Source organism: Amblyraja radiata, chromosome 9 (assembly GCF_010909765.2).
Source record: "Amblyraja radiata isolate CabotCenter1 chromosome 9, sAmbRad1.1.pri, whole genome shotgun sequence".
Taxonomy (NCBI): Eukaryota; Metazoa; Chordata; class Chondrichthyes; order Rajiformes; family Rajidae; genus Amblyraja; species Amblyraja radiata.
Genome location: NC_045964.1, coordinates 40,960,959 through 40,985,405, shown reverse-complemented (window position 1 = coordinate 40,985,405; position 24,447 = coordinate 40,960,959). Strand labels below are relative to the sequence as shown.

Genomic DNA, 24,447 nt, shown 5'->3' with positions numbered 1-24,447 from the left:
AGAGGTTTCCGTTCAGGTTTCCTAAGTGGGACAGGGGCAATAGAGTCCACCTGCACTGGAGGGAAACTAATATCTTGGCAGGAAGGTTTGTCAGTGTTGTTTTGGAGGGTTTAAACTGGATTGGGAACGGGATGGAATCCATTGCAGGAGTGAGGCAGGTGAGAGGCTGGAGGTTGGTATGGAAGGTGATGAAAGCAAGTTCAATAGACAGGATAGACAGAAACATGGCAACACAAATTGCATTTATTTCAATATAAAGGTAGACAATCTCAGGGCACAGATAGGTTGTTACAGAAACCTGGCTATGGGAGAACAAACCTAGCTGCTTAATGTTCCAGGTACAGATACCACAGACAAGATAGAATTGGGGGGCAAAAAAGGAGGGGGAGTTACTTTGTTGATTAAGGAGAACATTACTGCAGTAGTCCAAGATCCTTCATGCTGTGAGGCTATATGGGTGGAGCTGAGAAATATTGTGGCTGACAAGAGAAGTTAGGAATAGAATAAAACTAAAAGAAAAGATGTATAAAACAGCAAAGAGTAGCCGAAAGCCAGAGGATTGGGAAACTTTCATAGGACAACAAAAGGAAACAAAACGGGCAATACGGGCTGAAAAGATGAAGTACGAGGGGAAGCTGGCCAGTAATATAAAGAAAGACAGTAAAAGCTTCTTTAGATATGTTAAGAGAAAAATAATAGCAAAGTCAAATGTGGGTCCTTTGAAGGCAGACACAGGTGAAATTATTATGGGGAACAAGGAAATGGCAGAAGAGTTTTCAATTCAATTAGTGCAAGATAGTAGAAGTAAAAATAAAAATACAAAGTTGGCATACAATAAAAGTTTAAAAAAAATACTGGTTAACAATGTGTGGATTGTGGATGAATTAAAACTGATACATAGGCAGATGACTGTATACAAGTGGGAGTGTCTAAGGATGGCTAGCGTCGGGACTCCGAGTTCAGCAGTGTAATGGTGTTGTTGAAAAAGCTGTTCCTAGAAACATAGAAACATAGAAATTAGGTGCAGGAGTAGGCCATTCGGCCCTTCGAGCCTGCACCGCCATTCAATATGATCATGGCTGATCATCCAACTCAGTATCCCGTACCTGCCTTCTCTCCATACCCTCTGATCCCCTTAGCCACAAGGGCCACATCTAACTCCCTCTTAAATATAGCCAATGAACTGGCCTCGACTACCCTCTGTGGCAGAGAGTTCCAGAGATTCACCACTCTCTGTGTGAAAAAAGTTATTTTCATCTCGGTTTTAAAGGATTTCCCCCTTATCCTTAAGCTGTGACCCCTTGTCCTGGACTTCACCAACATCGGGAGCAATCTTCCTGCATCTAACCCCTTAAGAATTTTATAAGTTTCTATAAGATCCCCTCTCAATCTCCTAAATTCTAGAGAGTATAAACCAAGTCTATCCAGTCTTTCTTCATAAGACAGTCCTGACATCCCAGGAATCAGTCTGGTGAACCTTCTCTGCACTCCCTCTATGGCAATAATGTCCTTCCTCAGATTTGGAGACCAAAACTGTACGCAATACTCCAGGTGTGGTCTCACCAAGACCCTGTACAACTGCAGTAGAACCTCCCTGCTCCTATACTCAAATCCTTTTGCTATACTCAAATCCTATTCCTCAGCCTGCTTGTGCGAGACCTGAGGCTCCTGTAACGCCTCCCTGATGGGAGGAGGGCAAACAGTCCATGGTTAGGGTGAGAGGGGTCCATGATGATTTTCCTGCCCCGTCTCAGACACCGTTTTCGGTGGAGGGCATCCATGGCAGGGAGCGGGGCACCGATGATGTGCTGAGCGGTTTTCACCACCCATTGCAGTGCCTTCCTGTCAGCTGCGATGCAGCTGCTGTATCATACCGTGAAGCAGGTGGTCAGGATGCTTTCGATGGTACAGCGGTAAAAGTTGGACAGGATCTGGGGGGACAGGTGAGCTTTCTTGAGCCTCCTCAGAAAGTAAAGGCGCTGCTGCGCCTTTTTGATCAATTTGGTGGTATTGAGGGACCAGGACAGATCCTCTGAGATGTGTACCCCGAGGAATTTGTAGTTGGAGACGCGCTCCACGTCAGTCCCGTGTATGTGGATGGGGGTATGTCTGCCCCCTCTGTTCTTCCTGACGTCAACAATTATTTATTTCATCTTCTTAGAGTTGAGGACGAGGTTATTATTGGCACACCAGGCTGCCAGGTTCTGGACCTCCTCCCTATAGGCTGATTCGTTGTTGCCGCTGATCAGTCCTACCAGTTGAAAAAGTACTTCGGATCTGTCTTCACTAAGGAATACACAAATAATCTCCCAGAAGTACTGGAGGACAGAGGATCTGAGGGGATAGAGGAACTGAAATAAATTTTCATTAGGCGAGTAATAGTATTGGGTAGGCTAATGGGACTGAAGGATAATAAGTCCCCTGGGCCTGATGGTCTGCATCCCAGGGTCCTCAGGGAGGTGGCTCTAGAAATAGTGGACGCATTGGTGATCATTTTCCAATGTCCAATAGATTTAGGATCAGTTCCTGGGGATTGGAGGATAGCTAATGTTATCCCACTTTTCAAGGAGCGAGAGAGAAAACAGGGAATTTTACTTCGGAGTCACGTGAGTGACTACGTGAAGAACCCGCTCAGTGCGCAGGCGCGGCATTACGCCAGCAGTGCAACAGCGGCCGCAACGGGAGCTAGGCTGTCCCGTTACAGGATGAAATGGACCGTCAGGTGAGTATCCTGAGGTCGGGTTTTCTTTTACAGGTGAGCCTTTTTTCTGCTTGTGTTTTTTACAGGCAGAGAAAAAGGCTCTGGAACAAAACTGTCCCCCGTTCAAGGAGGAACCGTTTCCCGTCGGGGAGGGGGGCAGCAACAAGCGGTAGGAGCGACCCGGTGTCCCGTAATTCCCCGACACCGTGCCGAGGCCAGCCCGCTAGTACCTGAGCAGCGGGCTGGATGCATAGCCACTCGAGAGGCATCCGGCAGGTGTTCCCGATTGGGACGGGACGTCTCTCCACCCGCACGGGGGGAGAGAGAGCCGCCTGAGCCGCTGGAGTGGCTCACGGAGCAGGAGCCTGCGAGACGCGCTGCTTGAGGGGCGCTCTCGCATCTACAAGCAAAAGCTCCAGAAGAAGGCGGTAGGAACCGGGCGCTCCGCTATTCCCATCACCGCGCCGAGCCCAGTCCCGCTAGGGCCTGAACTGCGGGCTGGATATCTAGCCATCCGAACAGGCATCCGGCCGGTGGCTTCCGATTCGTCGGACGGGGACATGTCTCTACCTAAATGGAGGAGAGACAGCCGCCTGAGCTGCATCCAACAGCTATTGGAGCAGCTCCAGCGAGATGCGCAGAAAGAGCGCTCTCGCGAAAAGAAAAAACAAGATTTTCGAAATCTGCCCCCGTCCAACTCCGCAAGAGGAGAAGGGGGGGCAGCAACAGGCGGTAGGAGCGCTATCCAGGCGTTCCGCTATCCCCGACACCGAGCCGAGTCCAGCTCCGCTAATGTCTGAACAGCGGGCTGGAGGCAAAGCCAAACGGAAGAGCAACCGGCCGGTGGCATCCGACTAGTCGGACGGGGACGTCTCTCCACCCAGGAGGGGGAGGGACAGCCGCCTGAGCCGCATGGAGCGGCTCTTGGAGCAGGTGCTCCAGCAAGGTGCACCCCGGGAGGGGAGCTCTTGCAGAGGGAGGTCAGGCACTCCCTCTACAGTGCCTCCTGCACTGTCCATTGCATCCTCCTTCCAGAGGATAGCTTTGGGGACCAGGGCTGGGCTGGTCCAGAACAAGGGGTTATGGCTGAAGATTTCGGGAGTATGCAGGGGGTGCAGGAGCAGGAACAGCTGCTTGGTGCAGTGGGCCGCTACGTGTCAAAACCCCGTGCAGGGGAACCGCTAGAGGCCAAACTAGCGGCAAGTATCAATCACCTTTCCAACAGAGCTCTGCAGGGGCAGGTGATTAATGAAGCTTTAGATACTATACGGCGCCGGAGAACTGTGAACCTCTAAAAAGTACCAGCGGTGAACAGCCAAATCTGGGGACACATTGGGGCAACCATCCGGCAACACGAGCTAAAGCTGCAGCGGATACTCCGACTATTGACAGCAGGCATCACTTCGTTTGCTCGTTCTATAAACAACACCGAGATGACCACCAATCAACAGGATACACTCGCGTTGTTGTGTAACACGCAGTTTGAAATTAATAATCTGCGGAAATAAAGCATCAAACCTGCCATCAGTCCTCGATTTGCCGGGCTGTGTAAAACACCAGCCGATAAGCCAGACAGGCTGCTCTTCGGGAAGGCAGGGTATAAAACGAGCAAACTGAAAACATACACCACCAAGTGGCAGCACCCCGCCGCATCCACCAGTAAACATCCACCATTCAACACTGGTGAAAGCTCGGGGTCCGCTTACTTTCACCGTAAGTCTTTTTAGACCAGGGCCCAGAGCGTACCCCATGGAAAATGCGCCAACCCCCAACAAACACTCCACATCAGACACCTCGCAAGCCGACCAAAGGAAATCAGAGGAAATACCCGTAACCATGGAGGTAGGTGGGTCTGGTTCCTATCACCTTTTGGGAGGTGAAGGCTTAATACTAACAGGAGGTAGATTGCACCGGTTTGAAGCATAGTGGATATAAAATACAATTCATGTCAGAAAAAACGCCGCCAGTTCAACAATGGCCCCAAAGGGTATTTTCTCCCTCCGTCAAAGAGAGACGTGAGGGACAAGCTGAACTGGTGAGACTTATCACAAAGGGGGTCATCGAAAAGACCAAACATGAACCTTTGGAATTTGTATCGAATATATTCACTAAAACAAAAAAAAAACAAAAAAAACAAAAAAAACAAAAAAAAAAAAAAAAAAAAAAAAAATGGTGGCTATCGCATCATCATTGACTTAACATCACTAAACAAATTTGTTAAGTATATACATTTCAAAATGGAGACATATGTTACTGCCAAACAACTGAATTCCAAAGGATATTCGACAAGTAGCAAGAGTAATTGGGAAAATGGTAGCAGCATTTCCGGCTACTCAATTCGGACCTTTGCACTATCAAAAAATTTACAGAGAGCAAAGGTACAGGCAATAAAACGACATACAGGTCACTATGATCGTGTCATGAACTTACCCACTGAAGCAATATCAGAGCTACAGTGGTGGGCAGAAAACGTTTGGCATAGTTTCAGCCCTATCTTTATCACTAACCCTACTTTAGTTACTAAAACAGATGCCAGTGCTCAAGGCTGGGGAGCGACTAACTCCATATCCAGCACAGGTGGTAGATGGACTAACCTAGAGTCATCATTACTACTTACACTAGGCATTAACTATCTAGAGATGTTGGGCGCCTTTTATGGTTTAAAAGCATATGTATCTAATATGCAGCACTTGCATGTTCGGTTACAAATTGATAAATACTACGGTGATGGCTTATATTAACCATATGGGTGGCATAAAATCATTGTCATGCGACAAATTGGTCAACATGATTTGGCAATGGTGTGTCGAAAGACATATTTGGCTATCAGCTACTTACCTACCAGGTAAGCTAAACACCCATGCCATGAGAAAATTAAATGCCTGGGTTGCAAGTTTGAACAGACCTTACCTGGAACTGGGATTGTCCAAACAAACCATCACCATGTCGGCATCCCTTCGAACATCCACCAGAGGCAGTACTTAACCAGCATCAAAAAAGGGAGAAGTACTGCCAGGAAACAGGGACGACATACGCAACAGCTACAGCCACCAACATACTGGAGTTCCTGGCCTATCTATACCACGATGTAGGGATCAGCTACAGTGCCATCAACAACCAGCGCCAGGACAACAGGCGATGGGATCCCATCCACTGGTGGTAAAACTGATGAAGGGCATTTACAATATCAAGCCCTAAGCCCAGGTATACCCATATTTGGGATATCAGTGTGGTCCTGACATATCTCAGGGAATGGCCACCAGCCAGATCCCCCGGCCTCGAGCAAGCTACACTAAAGACGCTCATGTTGATGGCACTTGTATCCGCTCAGAGGGTCCAGTCACTACACCTATTGCGACTGGACAACATGATCACAGCTCCAGACCAGATTTGTCGTTATTCAGCGACTGATCAAACAGAGCAGACCAGGAACACCTAATCCAGTCGTAGCTTACCCACCAGAACCACGGTTATGTGCCATGACTCACCTACTATCCTACATAGACACAACCAAAATATACGAGGGAGATGAAAAGCCTTGTGGGTCAGTCACAAAAACCTTATGGTCGGGTGACGAGCCAAACCATTGTGAGATGGCTCAAGCAGGTGCTAGAAACTGCTGGGATAAACACTAACATGTACAAATTTTATTCCACCAGGACAGCATCCATGTCGACGGCTAAAGAATGGACATGCCTATAGACCACATCCTGGCTACAGCAGGATGGTGGGGGGGAAAAGACCGTTCAGAAATTTTATAATAAGCCGTTGGCAAAACCTGGCTTATTTGCAGTAAAGATTTACGAACTGCAAATATTTAATTTAAGCCCAGGGGAGCAACTTAATTCTTTGTTGTTATTGTTTAAAAAATACCATTGTGTTTTTCTACAAATAGACTCATTGGTTGATTACGATAACACTTCCTCCCTCAAGAACTTCGGCAGTGAGTGAAATGAAACCGTTACACGGTTTGAAATCACAGAGCTTTGAAATCTTCACGTAGTCACTCACGTGACTCCGAAGTAAAATAGTAAGATTAAACGAGAATTTACCAGTTTGAAGTTTGATCTGTATTTTATGAGGAGTTACGATGAGGGATTACGTGCCCTCCGCTCCCACCCTCATTATATGGATCAAACTAATAAATTGATGTCTCCTTATCTTTACTATCTTTACTTCAAATAACTGTGTCTATCTGTGATTCCACACCGCTGCTTGGAAGTATGCCGCGCCTGCGCACTGAGCGGGTTCTTCACGTAATCCCTCATCGTAACTCCTCATAAAATACAGATCAAACTTCAAACTGGTAAGTTCTCGTTTAATCTTACTATTACAGACCAGTTAGCCTGACTTCGGTGGTGGGAAAGATGCTGGAGTCAATTATTAAAGAGGTAATAATGAGGCATTTGGATAGCAGTAAAAGGACTAGTCCAGGTCAGCATGGATTTATGAAAGGAAAATCATGCCTGACTAATCTTCTGGAATTTTTTGAGGATGTGACAAGTAAAATTGATGAAGGGGAGCCAGTGGATGTAGAGTACCTGGACTTTCAGAAAGCCTTTGATAAGGTCCCGCACGGGAGATTGGTGACTAAAATTAGAGCACATGGTATTGGGGGTAGGGTGTTCACGTGGATAGAAAATTGGTTGGCAGACAGGAAGCAAAGAGTAGGAGTGAGCGGGTCCTTTTCAGAATGGCAGGCAGTGGCGAGTGGAGTGCCGCAAGGCTCGGTGTTGGGGCCGCAACTGTTAACATATATATTAATGATTTGGAAGAGGGAATTAGGAGCAACACTAGCAAGTTTGCGGATGACACAAAGCTGGGTGGCAGTGTGAGCTGTGAAGAGGATGTTAGGAGGTTGCAGGGTGACCTGGACAGGTTGAGTGAGTGGGCAGATGCGTGGCAGATGCAGTATTATATAGCTAAATGTGAGGTTATCTACTTTGGCGGCAAAAACAAGGGGGCAGATTATTATCTCAATGAGGTTAGGTTAGGTAAGGGGAGGTACAGAGATACCTGGGTGTCCTTGTACACAAGTCACTGAAAGTTGGCGTGCAGGTACAGCAGGCAGTGAAGAAAGCTAATGGAATGTTGGCCTTCATAACAAGAAAATGTCAGTATAGGAGTAAAGAGGTTCTTCTGCAGCTGGAAAGGGCGCTGGTAAGACCACATTAACAAATATATTAATAGACCACTTATTAAATAGATTCTATTTTTTATTAAATGAATTGCCATGTGTGTTTTAAATATTGAACCATTTTAATTATTTTAATCATTTTAATTATTTAATTTTATGATCAGAGAATTATATAACCATGGATGCTGTGGAAAGCTAGATAATAAATTCCCAGCCTACTTCCTATAAGACCCAAGCATTCTATCCAGAGGAGAGGATGAGAGAAGAAGTTGGAGAGAAAGAGAAAGAAGAAGGAAGAAAGAAGAGTCAGGAAGGGAAAGAAAATTCCCTACTAGCTGTGTTCCCCTATCGAGGAATACAGAGCCACCGGGACAAACCTGAAATTACCAGCATCACCTTTTGATCAAGACTGAGCTGCCAGGAAGAAGCCCTAGACATCCAATACCTCTACTGAGGCTAAGACTAGGTGGCTGGGACAAACCTGAGATGCCAGTACCTCTTCCTGTCAATGGACATTGAGGAATTTCTCCCACACACATAGCGGCAAAGACTGAGCCACCAGGTTAGTCCAAAGACTGCCAGCTCTGCCTCTTCGATCCCAAAGCTGAGCTACCAGGATAAACCTAAGATCGCCAGTGCCTCCTATCGAGGCAAGAGTGAACTGCAGGGTGAAGCCAGAGATCGCCACTCTTCCTCCTTCAAAGACCAGGACTGAGCTGTCGGGACAAGCCCGAGATTGCCAGCGCCACTGCATATGTGCCCTGATGGCAAGGAACAGCCCCCATTCTTTCTCACCACTGCAAATAAAATATATCAACTGATTTCACCCCGCTGCGAGTGTGGGTGTGGTCTGTGCCGAACCCGGTGTCATCTCTGACACCACAGAACGTAATGTTATTTTTTGTTTATTATATATTCTCTGTGCATTATTGAATTTACGGATCTGTTAATCTGCTGCAAGTAAGAATTTCATTGTTCCATTGTCAGTACATAGGACAATCAAACACTCTTGACTCTTGAATGTGGTCACTTGCCTACTAAAAGTTAATTACTTCACATTTTTCTATTTAATTAAAAAATATATTTTTCTTGATAAATAGTTTATATCTTTTAATAATTAATTAAATTAAATTAATTATCATGTTTATTTTAAATATTGAACTATTTTACATATTTAACATTTTGGTCAGAGTACAGAAACAAGCCCTTGAACACCGCATGTCCACGCTGACCATCAACACATCTAATGAAGTCAATTAAAAGAACGCTGGTCCACATTAATAATTGAGCAACAGCACCCAACTGATAATTCAAAATACAATTTGCCACCTTGCCTCCCATTGTACACAGACAACAGTAATTGAAAAATAAATAATAGGCAAATAAATTATCTGATCTGTATCAATTGCAAATGGAGATAAAGGAGGAAATTAATTTTAGATCCTTCATTTTCTGTGTTCACATAATAAATCAACTCCAGCTGGTTTTAGTTCATGAGTAAAATAGAATAATGTGTGACTTTTTTTTTTAAAGAGAAATGTTTGTTTCATAGAAAAACTCAGTTTGCTGTATTCTACAATCTTGTCAGCAAGTCAGCATTTACACACCATGCAGAACACAAAGCGATGGAGTAACTCAATGGATCAGCCAGCATCTCTGGAAGACACAAACAGGCAATGTTACAGGGCAGGACCCTTCTTCAGACTGAATAAAGGTCCCAACCCAAAACATTACATATTCATGTACTCCAGAGATACTGTCTGGCCTGCAGAGTTACTCCAGCCCTTTGTGCTCTACCGAAGAATACAACATTTGCAGTTACTTCTGTCTTAAGCATTTATGCATATATTGACTTTAACTATAATTCTGGCTAAAATTAGATTACAAGAAATAAGAGGAATCTAAGCATGCTTCACCATTCAGTACCCTTTCCCTTGTTGGTCCCTTTTGTTATCACATGCCAAAACTTTCCTGAATACACTCAACAAATTCCACCTCTGATGAGTTAGAGCACAAAACACTTTAGCTGTCCAAGTCTGTATAGGTAAAGTTAAAATCCTCTACTATGATAACTCTTTTATTCTTGCAATTCTCTGGTATGTCTCAGCCTATTTGTTCCTCTAATTCCTGTTAAATATTTGTGTGTGTTTAGTACAACCCCAGCAAAGTGATCATCCCTTTCCTATTCCTCAGCTCTGAGAGATCTAGAGCCTCACTAGAGTCATAGACACTATCTGGATGATCCCTGAGAAATGTTGTCTTGGATTACTGCCATGGTGTTCTCCCTAATCAAAAAATAAACTCCTCTCCCTTCTGTCCTCCATCTTTCCTGAACCACCTGTACCCTGCAACATTAGGCTGCAAGTCCTATTCCTCCCTTAGCCATGTTTCTGCAATGGCTTGAATAACCGTGAAACATATACTGAGCCACACCCCGAGTTCATCCACCTTACTTGCAATGCCTCTTGTAATGAAATAAATGTGACGTAATCCACCTGTTTTTCATTGCTCCCTGCCATGCCCCTGCCTGCCTTGTCTATTAAGCTTGCTGTTGTTGACAGAATCAGGGCCCTTCAGCCCACACCAGCCAACATGTCCCATCTACATTAGTCCCACCTACCTGCGTTTGGCCCATTTCCCTCTAACCCTGTCCTATCCATGTACCTGTCATTAGACACAAAAAGCTGGGGTAACTCAGCGGGACAGGCAGCATCTCTGGAGAGAAGGAATGGATGAAGTTTCGGGTCTCGACCCTTCTTCATATTCAGGTCTTCGGGTCTCGACCCAAAACGTCACCCATTCCTTTTCTCCAGAGATGTTGTCTGTCTCGCTGAGTTACTCCAGCTTTTTGTATCTATCTTCAGTTTAAACCATCTGCAGAGTCTTCTTACACCTGTGCCTGTCTAAATGTTTCTTAAACATTGCGATGGTGCCTGCTGCAACTAACTCATCTGGCAGCTTGTTCCATACACCTACCATCCTTAGCGTGAAAAAGTTGCCCCTCAGATTCTTATTAAATCTTCTCCCCCTTCACCTTAAACCTATGTCCTCTGGTTCTCGATTCCCCTACTCTGGGCAAGAGACTACGTCTACCCAATCTATTCCTCTCATGATTTTATAGCCCTCCATAAGATCATCCCTTATCCTTCTGCGCACCAGGGAATCTTGTCTTAGGTTGCTCAAACTCTTCCCATAGCTCCAGATTACGAGTTCTGGCAACACCCTGGTAACTCTTCTCTGCTCCCTTTCCAGCCTGACAACATCTTTCCTGTAACATGGTGCCAAAACTAAACACAATATTCCAGATGTGGCCTCACCAATGTCTTATACAACTGCAACGTGACCTCCCAACTTCTCTACTCAATGCTCTGACTGGTGAAGGTTAATATCCCAAAATGCTTTTTAATCTACCTGTGATGCCTCTTTCAACAAACTACGAACCTGTACTCCTAGATCCCTCTGCTCCACAACACTCCCCAGAGCCCTACAATTCACTGTGTACGTTCTGCCCATGTCAGTGCTCCCAATATGCAACACCTCACATTTCTCAGTATTAAATTTCAGCAACCATTCCTCAGCCCACATGCCCAACTGATCAAGACCCTATCCTATCTTCCTATCTTCACTATCCGCAACACCACCCGCTTTTGTGTCATCTGCAAACTTGTGAACCATGCCATGTACATTTTCATCCAAATCATCTGCTGTATCATGTTGCAGCCTCTCATCTGCCTCACCACTGATCCCAATCCCTGCCAACCTAGTTTACACCCTCCCTTGCCGCACTAGCAAATATGCCTACCAGGATATTGTCCCCCCCCCCCAACTCTAGTGCAACCTGTCCCTGTTGCACTGGTGTTTTATATGACAATAAAATATCTGACCCAGAAGAAATCCTAATAGTTCAAAAATCTAAATCCCTGTCACCTGCACCAAACCAACTCTTCTGCCACACATTTATCCGTCCTATATTCCCATTCCTACATTAACTAGCAAGTGGCACTTGGAGTAATCCAGAGATGCTAAGGGTGGCATGGTGGCGCAGTGGTAGGGTTGCTGCCTTACTCTGCCAGAGACCCGGGTTCGATCCTGACTATGGGTGCTGTCGTATGGAGTTTTGTACGTTCTCACCGTGACTTGCATGGGTTTTCTGCAAGATTTTCAGTTTCCACCCACACTCCAAAGATGTACAGGTTTGTAGGTTAATTGTCTTGGTATAAATGTAAACCATACCGACTGGTTGCATCGTGGCTTGGTTCGGTAACTTGGATGTCCAGGGGTGGAAAAGATTGCAGAAAGTTGTGACCACTGCTCAGTCCATCATCGGCTCTGACCTCCCCATCATCGAAGGGATCTATCGCAGTCGCTGCCTCAAAAAAGCTGCCAACTTTATCAAAGACCCACACATTCATCTCTCCGTTGCCATCGGGAAGAAGGAACTGGAGCTTGAAATCTGGAACATCCAGGTTCAGGAACAGCCGCTTCCCCACAGCCATCAGGCTATTAAACTCGTCATCAAAAAAACTCTGAACAATAACAGCCTATTGCACTTTATCTGTTTATTATTGTGTTCTGTGTAAACTAAACTAAACTAAACTAAACCCGCCTCCCTCTTTCCCCCACTTTCCCTCCCCAGGGCCCAACCTGGACTCCCACCCAAAGATCCTATAGCGGAGCAAGATAGACCACTCCTCCTATATGCAATGGCTGATGTGTAGTGCGCACCGGAGCGGAACGTGGCCCTTTTTTACATCCATTTCAGTAACCCGACCCTCTCGCAGTGTAATCAGTGTTGCGGGGGAACAGTTTGTGTGTGTGATATAGGGTTGGATTCATAATTCTATTAATTCATAATTCTGTTAATTTTTGTTAAAGAATAATATGTTAAAGAATAATATGTTAAAGAATAATATGTATATAAATTTTGATTCTGTTCATTTTCTTTTTTAATGTTTTTTAATGATTTTTAAATAATTTCTTTTTAAATGGCTCATGTGCTGTGTTTGAGTTGATTTTGATTTTGAGTTGAATTATACCAGTGCCCAAGAAGAGTAAGGTGACGTGCCTCAATGACTATCGACCAGTGGCACTAACGCCGGTAGTGATGAAGTGCTTTGAGAGGTTGATCATGGAGCAAATCAACTCCTACCTCGACAAAAACCTGGACCCACTGCAGTTCGCTTACGGCTACAACAGATCAACGGTGGATGCAATCTCGCTGGCCCTCCACTCCGCTCTGGACCACTTGGACAACAAAAACTCATACGTCAGGCTGTTATTCAGTATTTTGTGTCACCACTTTTAATGTTGTCTTTCACAATACCCTTTTTCCTAATCACTTCTTCTTTGGTTCCATTTTGATAACACCTGTTTTCCGGAGCACCAGTGTTATTTTATGATTATGTATCATCTCAATATTCCTTATCTGTAGATATGGATCCACTTATCATCTGAAGGTGCTAATTGGCCTCAAACTAATTGTGCTTGACTCCATAACCAGTTCTCAAAATCAATTGTACATGATTCATGTCCTGTAAGTGTTTGTTTCTCTCTGATCTTTGATTTTGTTTCAGGCTCATGAGTTTAGTGCTAACTTCTTATGTTAATCAGCTAAATTACTTGCTTACTTCAATCAGATCTTAATCTTTCCTTTACAGAATTGGTAGTGGGGAACACTTGCCTGTTTGAAATGAATTACTTACATTCTAACTGATATCTAGTCATACATCAGCTGCCCTGTGATAATATTTGCATTAACATTCATCTGCATTATCTCGGCTTATCTATATAATTGGTTTGAGTTTCTCTCATCAGCTGACTCTTTGCCTCTTCCTGCCTGCAGCTAATTTAATTATTACCAGTACAAACCATACACTCATGTCACCCATTAATATTATAAGCTGAATCCATGCACGATGAAGAATTATGTGAGAAAATTCTTAGAAGTAAAGCAATGCAGAGTAAATAGTCATAAACAGTCTTTTTTTTGTAGACGAGAAGGTGCTGGTATACATATAACAATTCATACAAAGTGATTAGTTGCTGTACATCTGTCTAGTTTTTACCTTAGAGGTACCAGTACATCGTAACAGTGTGTAGCATTACAAAAGAAGGACTGGAGTAACTCACAGGTCATGCAGCATCTCTGGAGAACATGAACAGGTGACATTTCGGGTTGGGACCCTTCCGACGTCACCTATTTATGCTCTCAAGTGATGCTGCCTGACTCAATGAGTTACTTCAGCACTTTGTGTCTTTTTTTTGGTGAACTAGCATCTGCAGTTCCTTGTGCCTCCATTAGAGGTAGAGTTAAGAGGCAAAAGATCTGTCGCTAATACTAAACTGAAAGGAGAAAAGAGGCAGAGAAAGCTTTGAGTCAGATGAATAGTGTCAAGAATCAAGAGTCGAGAGTACTTATGTGCCAGCAACAGAACAAATTAATTCTTACTGGCAGCATCATAACGGTTCCGTAAACACAATACACATAGATAATATATACTGTAATAATAACAAATTCAAAACATTTAATAAATTCAAGTGTATAGTTTCAAGTGTAAATTCAAGAGCAGATACTGGTTTAAATCGAAGATAGACACAAAGAGCTGGCAGGCAGCATCTCTGGAGAGAAGGAATGGGTGATGTTTCGGGGTGTGACCCTTCGTCAGGAAGGATAAAGGATGCAGAATTCTGAGAACATTGTCGGGAAAAGTCTTGGATGAATTTTAAAGTGAAACCAAGTGTCAAGAGGGTCAGGCATGTTTAATTGTCATACGTACTGATAACCAAACAATGAAACTCTCTCATACTTGCTGCAGCACAACAGGCCCACAAACACGATAGCATAAAGATATATATATATATATATATATATAGATATAGATATAGATATATAGATATAGACATATAGATATATATATAACTAGACCATGGGGGGGGAGGCGGCCTTCAGTGTCACACACATTAACCACCCCCCACACACACAAACACTAATCCCTCCTTGATATTATATTAATATTATTCATTCTCTCCTTTTACCCCATTCCCCGCCCTATCCACTCACGCATAGCCCCCAACTGCGCAGGCGTGGCTAGAGAGGGGGGGAGAGGGAAGAGGGCAGAGAGGAAGGGGGGCAGAGAGGAAGGGGGGGCAGAGAGGAAGGGGGGGCAGAGAGGAAGGGGGGGCAGAGAGGAGGGGGGGCAGAGAGGAGGGGGGGCAGAGAGGAGGGGGGGCAGAGAGAAAGGGGGGGCAGAGAGGAAGGGGGGGCAGAGAGGAAGGGGGGCAGAGAGGGAGGGGTGGGCAGAGAGGGAGGGGTGGGCAGAGAGGGAGGGGTGGGCAGAGAGGGAGGGGTGGGCAGAGAGGGAGGGGTGGGCAGAGAGGGAGGGGTGGGCAGAGAGGGAGGGGTGGGCAGAGAGGGAGGGGTGGGCAGAGAGGGAGGGGTGGGCAGAGAGGGAGGGGTGGGCAGAGAGGGAGGGGGGGCAGAGAGGGAGGGGGGGCAGAGAGGGAGGGGGGGCAGAGAGGGAGGGGTGGGCAGAGAGGGAGGGGTGGGCAGAGAGGGAGGGGTGGGCAGAGTGGGGTGGGTGGTAGAGAGGGGTGGGCTTTCTCCCCCCATCTCCCCCCCTCTCTCCCTCTTCTTCCCCCTCATCTTCCCCCTCTCCATCCCCACTCTCCTCCCCCACTCTCCATCCCCTCTCCATCCTTCCATCTCTTCCCCCTCCCTCCCCCCTCTCTCACCCCCCTCTCTCTTTCTCTGCCCCAGGGAGGGGGTAGAGAGGGAGAGGGAGGGGATAGAGGCAGCACCTACCTGACCACAAGCACACGCCTCCCCATCAAGCGCCGGGCCCAAGCTAGGCTGCAGCTGGCGTGGACCAGAGCGATGCCCGTAGCGATTTGAGGATGGTGAAAAACAGCGGAGGGCCGGCCGATCGTGGCTTCCACGAGAGTAAGTGCACCCACCAGAGTAACAGATGATCGGGCAGGGGAGACGGAGAGGAGGTTGTCCCCTGTGACTTGCGCGATGGCCACTTTTCAACTGCGCTTGTCCGCGGCCGTGCTGCGATAACGACCGCCACAGCCATGTTGTAGAATTTCAAGAAGCCCAGCGGAGCGCGCAGCACGACTTGATCATGTGTTCACGCTTTCTGAAGCGCTATTATGGATGTTGTCGGCTGAAGGGATTATTGGGCTGGCGGCTCAGTCGCTCAAGCCTGTTGTGCTGGCGGCTCAGTCGCTCAAGCCTGTTGTGCTGGCAGCTCACTCACTCACGGCTGGTGGGCTGGCAGTTGACTCACGGCTATTCCTTGAAATTCCATTTCCAATGCCACCCAATTCAAGTGCAGTTTCTTACCACTTCAAGCAGGGTGCAAGGCCACCAAATTCAAGTGCAGTTTCATACCATTTCAAGCAGGGTGCAAGGCCACTAAAGACAGTGAGTCTTCAGATTCAGATTCAACTTTATTGTCATTGCACCATCTTGCAGAGACTGAACCACACCCACACTTCTGGGTTTTATAGTCCCTCCCCCCTCCCACCAGAAGGGGCGTGCCCTTCATCTCGTGATTGACAGGAGAGAGAATCCCAACATTTTTAAAACACTAATAACTCTTTTATTTTTCATCAATGGGAAAAATCTTTGGCATCTGATGAGTGGAGTGGGACTCTGAGTAAGATGGCCAAAAAGCACAGCCGTACGTGGTAGCATTTTTTTCTAAAATCAAAATAAAGTGCAAACAGGAAGTGGTCAAGATTAGACTTTTAAGTACATAGAAGGCAAGGCAACTTTAATTAGGCAAGGCAGCTTTAATTAGGCAATGCAAATTTCATTAGGCAATGCAAATTTCATTAGGCAATGCAAATTTAATTAGGCAAGGCAACTTTAATTAGGCAAGGCAACTTTAATTAGGCAAGGGAATTTTAATTAGGCAAGGGAATTTTAATTAGGCAAGGGAATTTTAATTAGGCAAGGGAATTTTAATTAGGCAAGAGAATTTTAATTAGGCAAGGGAACTTTAATTAGGCGAGACAACTTTAATTAGGCAAAGCAACTTTAATTAGGCAAGGCAACTTTAATTCGGCAAGGCAAGTTTAATTAGGCAACACAGCTTTAGCATTTCCAAACCATAGTCAACACAGCTTTAGCATTTCCAAGCCAAAGGCAATACAGCTTTAGAATTTCCAAACCAAAGGCAACACAGCTTTAGCATTTCAAAAACCATAGGCAACACAGCTTTAGCATTGGGGGGGATATCACTTAAAATTGGAGAATTCACTGTTCATATCTTTGAGATGTATGTTACCCTAGCGGAATATGAGATGCCGTTCCTCCCGTTTGTGTAGAAGAGGCCCAGAACAATAAGGTTGGTATGGGAAGGGAAGTTAAAATGAGCAACTGGGAGATCCAACAGGACTTGATGGATCAAGTGCAAGTGTTCGGCGAAATGGTTGGATCAGACTGTATTTCTCCCCTTTACACACTTCCCAAATAAAATCTGCTGAAGTACAGGTCTTTTATTTTTTCATGAAGGTTTGCAAACATTACTTCTGAAAGACAAACAACTGTATGTTTATCCATCTAAATTGTTAACTTTGCTTCTCTCTCTTTGCAGGATGTCTGACTTGCTCAAAACATTATTTCCTTAGCTCCATAGACGCTGCCTCACCCGCTGAGTTTCCCCAGCATTTTTGTCTACCTTCGATTTTCGAGCATCTGCAGTTCCTTCTTAAACATCAAAACATTATTTGCTGTTTTATTTCTGATTTTCAGCATTGTCTGCACTTTGCTTTTTTGGACAATGACAGTGTTAACAATCACTTTCAGTGTGCTTGGTTGGGTCAGATGAAGATCAATTACTCATGACTCTGATAATGTTAGTATGTAAATAATAGTAAACTACTAGATTTAAACATGATTGTTCTACACTTATCAAAATATTGTATTCAAGAAACTCAGCGGGTGAGGCAGCATCTGTGGAGCGAAGGAAATAGGCGACGTTTCAGGTCGAGACCCTTCTTCAGACTGATGTAGGGGGTGGGAAGAAGAAAGGAAGAGGCGGAGACAGTGGGCTGTGGGAGAGCTGGAAAGGGGAGTGGAAAGAAGGAGAAAGCAGGGACTACCTAAAATTGGAGAACATTAACCATATAATTTTACACAGAACACATTCAATGTATGATATCTTTCACCCATAGTTCACCATAGAGAATGCAAGAAGTTCAAGATTATTTATTGATCATAGATCGTATATTGCAACACAAAAGCATGCCATTTAGCCCATTGTGTCTATGCTGAGCATCAACCACCCATTCATCGCATTTTATTTCCCCTACATTCCCAAAAACTCTGCCGAGATTCTACCTCTCATAGAAACATTGAAAATAGGTGCAGGAGTAGGCCATTCGGCCCTTCGAGCCTGCACCGCCATTCAATATGATCATGGCTGATCATTCATCAACACACTAGGGAAAATGTACAGAGGCCAATTAACCTACCACCCAAAGTGCTCATTTCCTACCTTACCTGCATCCTCCAATTCCACGTATAGATTTCCTCCTTTATCTTCGAGTGGTTCCAACTTCTCCCTGGTAACCCTCTTATATTTTAGCGTTTCTGTGAAAAGCCTTTCAATTTTTCTTAATCTGATTCACCAGTGACATTTCATGGCCCTTGCTGGCCCTTCTAATGCTGGCTTGAATTATTTCCTATTTGCGTTATATTTCTTTTAAGCCTCGATCGATGCTGCCTTCTTAAACCTGACATACGCTCCCTTTTTCTTCATGCACTTTGATCAACTGGCCTTTCGCACATGTCCTTGACTGATCCCAATCTACTCACCTTAGCTCCTGCCTAATGGCATTGTACTATGCTCTAATTAACTCAATAAACCCATTTGATCTCACCTCACCTCACAGTCCTCCCCATCAGCTCTGTCCAACCACCTCTGACATCTCTCTACAACGTAAGATATATCTTTTTTAAATCTCCCATACCCAGTTCTGAAATGGTTACCATTCTGAAGCATTAATTCTCTATCCACATGTGCTGCATCCTGTGTCTTTCAGCATTGTCTGTTTTAATTTCTGTAATATGTGGTAATGATGACAGATCCAACTGTAGCATTCAAGGCAAAGGTTGAAGGTAAGAGGGAGAATTGCATGATTGAGACAAGAGTTCAGGAAGGTGGGACATGCTTGGTTGATCTTTACTAAACCTGGCACTGATTCGATGGGCCCAATGGCCTCATTCTATGCAAAAACACTTACGTATGTCTGTATTACTGGGTTAATAAATGTAACAATGAGGCACATTAATCAATTGTTTTGCATAATCTAAAAAGTAGATTTTTTTCTATTATTGTCTGTGTTAGATGTCTACTGTAGAGCCAAACAAGGAGCCATCAGCATTATGAAAACTGAATAAAAAATTATGCATTCAATGAAAGTTGTCATCTATAAAAATTTGAATTGGATTTTTATTGTTGTCCCATTATATTTACATTACCATTTCATTATATTCACAGTTCATTGACTAGCTTAGCATTTAATTAGTTTTATTCAGCAATACTACAGGGTGGTCAATGATGCATCCATTTACTCTTACTTATATTCAAACTTTATTACTCTAAATCATAAATGGAGAATGATTCACTATTATAGAAAACATAGAATATAGGTACAGTAGGAGGCCATTTGGCCTTCGAGCCTGCACCTGCTTGTTGCAACTTTTTGCAACTGCTTGGTAGGTTTTCGATCTACAATTCAACAACCTCACCCCTTCAATGTTCAGGGAATTAGAAGACCTCACCTTCCAGGATTAGGGTGACACAGCTAGTAGAGCTGCTACCTCACAGCATGAGAGACCCAGGTTCAATCGCAACCTCGGGTGTTTTCGATGTGGAGTTCTCACTTTCTGCTTGTGACCACGTGGGTTTCAGCCGGGTGCTCTGGTTTATGTCATGTGCAGAATTAGGTCAGTCACCCCATCGAATTTTCTCCACCATTCAATCATGGCTGATCTATCTTTCCCTCACAATCGTATTCTCCCCATAACCTTTAACACCCTTACTAATCAAGAACCTATCAATCTCTGCTTTAAAAATACCCAATGACTCGGCCTCCATAGCTGTCTATGGCAATGATTCCACAGATTCATCACTCTCTGACTAAATAAATTCCTCTTCTTCTCCTTTCTATGGTAATTTGAGTTTCACTGTACCTTAATTGGTACATGTGGCAATAAAATGATCTTTGAAACTTTCTCAAGGTATGTCCTTTTATCCTGAGGCTTTTATCCTCCTGGTTCTAGACTCTCTCACTAGTGGAAACATCTTCTCCACATCCACTCTATCCAGGCCTTTCACTATTTGATAAGTTTCAAGAAGGACCCTCCTCAGCCTTCTGAACTCCAGCAAGTATAGGCCCAGTGCTGTCAAAGTGTTCATCATATGTTGCCAATCACGTCACAAAGGCGTGTGGGTATGTAGATTAATTGGCTTCTGTAAATTGTCCACAGTGTGCAAGAAGTGAATAACAGAACAAGTGTGAACGGGAGATTGACGGTTGGCTTGGAATCAGTGGGCCGGGAATCCTGTTTCCATTCCTTTTCAATCCAATTCAATCAAAAACACTAACACCAGAGGAATCTAATCTTAATTAGCCATAATACTATTTGTGAACATCTGGACAGGAAAACCATACAAATTAAAATAATAAGACTGGTTTATGCCAAAGATAGGTACGAAATGTTGGAGTAACTCAATACGTCAGACAACATCTTTGGAGAAAATAGATAGGTGATGTATCGGGTCAGACTGATTGTGGAGGGGAGCAGGAAAAAAACGTGGAACGAGATGAGGGGGCCATACAAATCATGGCCACCAACTGATGACCTCACACCAAGCGCAACTGTTTGTCAAAGTGGTCAATGAGTCTACACTTGGTTTTGCCAATGTATTGGAGCCCATACCAGCTTTCACATCCGACACATCATCCTCCGACATTTCCATCACCTCCAATGTGATCTCACCACTTGTCACATTTTCCCATTTCCACCCCTTTTCATTTTCTGCAGGGACCACTCCCTCTGCAATTCTTTGGTCACTCATTCTTTTGCATCCAAACCACCCCCTGACCAGGTACTTTTCCCTGCGACTGCAGGAGATGTAACAATTGTCCTTATACCACCTTCCTCGACTCCATCCAGGGACCCCAGCAGTCCTTCCAGGTGAGACAGAGGTTGATATGCACCTCCACTAACCTCATCTATTGCATTCGGTGTTCCCGATGTGGGCTCCTGTACATCGGCGAGACCAAGCGTACACTCGCTGTCCACTTCGCTAAACACTTGCGCTTGATCCGCCAAAGCCTGCTGGATCTCTCGGTTGCTCAGCATTTTAATGTCCCTTCCCATTCCCATACTGACCATTATGGCCTGAGCCTCTTCCATTGCCAGAGTGAGACCTCACGCAAACATTTTGCCTGGGTAGCTTACAACCCAATGGCATGAACGTTGTATTCTCCAATTTTAGGTAACTTCTACAAACATGGCCCTCCCCCCTCCCCATTCTCCCCCCTCAACACTCCCCCCCCCAACACCCACAACACCCATCCCCTGGCCCTGGCTGACCTTGCACCAATTTCTTCCTCACTCCCCACCCCTACCAGCAAAAGTCCTTCGACTAACTTCACAGTTTGCAATTATGTATTTCTTTCAAGCTTAGAGCTGCTTCTAGTTCCAGCCTTTGTTCGAAAATCTGCCTATCAGGGAACGTCATTGGCTGAGGTCATCTATTGCCGGCCGTGATATGTCCAGCCCCCTATTCTGCCTTCCTTTTTCCCCCCGCTCTACCCTACAATCAGTCTGAAGAAGGGTCCTAACCCAAAATGTTTACGATGCATTTTCCCCAGCGATACTGCGTGACGTGTCAAGTTACTCCAACACGCAAAGTATTAGAAATCTTAAAACCTCTTTACCGGTCGATTGTTAGGAGACTAGATATTTTCTTGTGCTATTTTTAGGAACTTCAATCTTATGTTTTCTATTTCTTTCTTTGTACATTTGAAAAGAAAACATATCCTCACTGGTTTCCATAACTCCACAATAAAACATCAGGACAGGTTATTTTCCTGGCCAGAAAATTGAAACAAAAGCGATTACCGCATTTTTTCCAAAATCGATCTGCTCAGATTTACCACAGGCAGAGACTTAACATGGCAATGTAATTTGTTCCCTTTCTCTATCAGAAAAGTTGATTGAGATTGCATTAATAATTAGCCTGGCATTAAGGGGGTGTTTAGGCAGTTAAATTCTAGCCCCCACATTCTGTGCCAAGTATAAAGGCCAATTAATGTGCAAATCTAACTAGTTCTTCAAAATAATAGGACAGGTGAGTGTGAAGGCAGTGGTAGGAGAATTTAATACATAAAGTGCTGGAGTAACTCAACAGGTTAGGCATCATCTCGGGGGAACATGGGTAGGTGACTTTTTGGGTTGGGACAATTCTTCAACCTAAGCCCAAACATCAGTTATCCATGCTTTCTGGAGATGTTGCCTGACCATCTGAGTTACTGCACCTTGTGTATTTTCTTGTAAACAACCATCTGCAGCCCCTTATGTCTCCATAGAACAGTTTAAATTGCTCAGAAAGATCTGGAGGCTCGTGATGAATGCTGGGCCCTTTAAGGCCCTGTCCCACTTAGGAGACCTCCACCGCGACCTTTGGTGATCTTAAGCGACTTTAAAAAAAAATAAAGGTTGCGGTGACCTACGACCTTCCACGACTATGTGCACAACCTCCTACGACTAAGTTGAAGAACTCCCTCGACTATGAAGAAGACCTCCTTCGACCATGTACATCTTACTGAAGGTAAGTCTCTGGCAAATTGGTCTGTGAATGAGCACGACCCCCTTCCACCTCAGAGGACCACACCGAAAACCAACAATGACCATTGACGAGTGTCTACAGCTCAAATGATCACTTGATAAAATGATGTCATGTCTGCATTTTTTTCTCACTAAAAAATGCCTCCCAGGTTTTTTTTTAATCTTTCTGAACCATGCAAGCAAGAAGGAACTAGTTTGGAGGATGTTAGTAAAAATACAACTACTGCTGTTTGCAGTAGCCGTTTGCTTCAGCAGCCTATTAAGAAAGGCAGAAGGGGAAGAGCAAAGGTGAAGAGGAACTACAAGAAGAGGTCTCAATGGGTGAATGGAGATGATGTGATGGACTGTCCCAGTACACCAGATGACTGGAAGAGAGTGGCGCTGGGCTTTGACAAAATATGGAACTTTAAGCACACATGTGGGGCAGTGGATGGCAAGCATGCCATTCTTGTCCCTGTCCATGTACCCCTCATTTTGCTTTTTGAACAGGATGGCATTCTGCTGGAACCATTCCTCAAGGTCCCCCTCCTGCTGCCTGGTGAAGGTGTAGGGCATAACCTTCCTTCAGCCCTCCCTCACCAACAATGGGGCATCTGACTGATGTTGTGTCAGACACAGGAGAAAGGGTTGTTTTGCTGCCTTCAAATGAGGCAGTGAAGGATGGGGTGGTGGTGGGGACATATACTACCACCCTGGTCTCCTCCTCCAGGGGTCTCTCATGCAGGGCTACCTCCTCCTGCACTATCACCTCCTGTGGCATCACCTCCTGCCACTCCTCCTCCTGGGTGGGCAACATCTGCATGGCAGTTTTTTTTTAGGGATGTGCCCTTCCCCTGTGCTGCTGCCTTTTTGGTGCCATCTCTAAAATACAAGTCTCCTCCACAAAAAACTCTCCAGCTATTAATGAACATGCCTTGGAGTGAAAGAGGTGACGTTCTGCTGTTTAAATTACTTTTTTTCTACTGACCTTTTTTTCACCCCGGAGCTATTACCTTCAACTACCTTTGACCACCTTCGACTACATATGACTAGCATCATGACGTACTACGACTGGCTTCGACTAGACCTACGACTAAAAAAATATTGATTTTTCTCACGGCGACCTATTTTTAATCAGGTCAATTTTTAACATTTTGAAAAATACGCCACGACCTAACTGAAGCCTCGACTACGCTGAGACCACTCTCGACCATGAAGGAGAGTGACGAAGACCTCCAACGACCCCGTGGCGACCTTGCCGCGACTATGGGTCGCGGGCAAACTCGCAAGAGGTCGCGGTGGAGGTCGCCCAAGTGGGTCAGGGGCTTTAGTCAGCTGATGTTGCTGACCCTGTTCATGCATTAGCAAGAGCTGCAATGGAATTGTCCAGCAAATACAATGGCAACATATATAATTTATTGGGAGTTCCAGGATCTGATGCATTAAAACTTTGTGATAGTTCTTTGAAAGTAAATATTTCAAAGAATTTTTCGACACAACAGAAGTGGATGCTTCTCTTAGAGGGTGAATGAAGAGGGTTTTTGGCAAGATAACAAGATAAAACCCGACAACTGTGGAAGCTTGCTTACAGCATTTTAATCTCCTCAAAGCATCCTTTCAATCAATGCCATCTCCAAAACTTGATAGGCTACTGGCACATATCTATTTTGCTGCATAAAAAATAAAATAAACATAATCAAGTATGAACGTAGCAGGCAGACTTTCAGTTTGCCACTTTCTTCAGACTCCTTTCAGATA

At 44.8% G+C, this 24,447-nt stretch overlaps 1 long non-coding RNA gene across 1 annotated transcript; it reads left to right on the top strand.

Moving 5' to 3' along the window:
• Positions 1–18,876: 18,876 nt before the first annotated feature.
• LOC116977333 lies at positions 18,877–24,126 on the top strand. The gene is made up of 3 exons (XR_004413188.1): positions 18,877–18,910; positions 22,125–22,127; positions 24,115–24,126. It is a non-coding gene; the product is annotated as an uncharacterized LOC116977333 (long non-coding RNA).
• Positions 24,127–24,447: the final 321 nt, after the last annotated feature.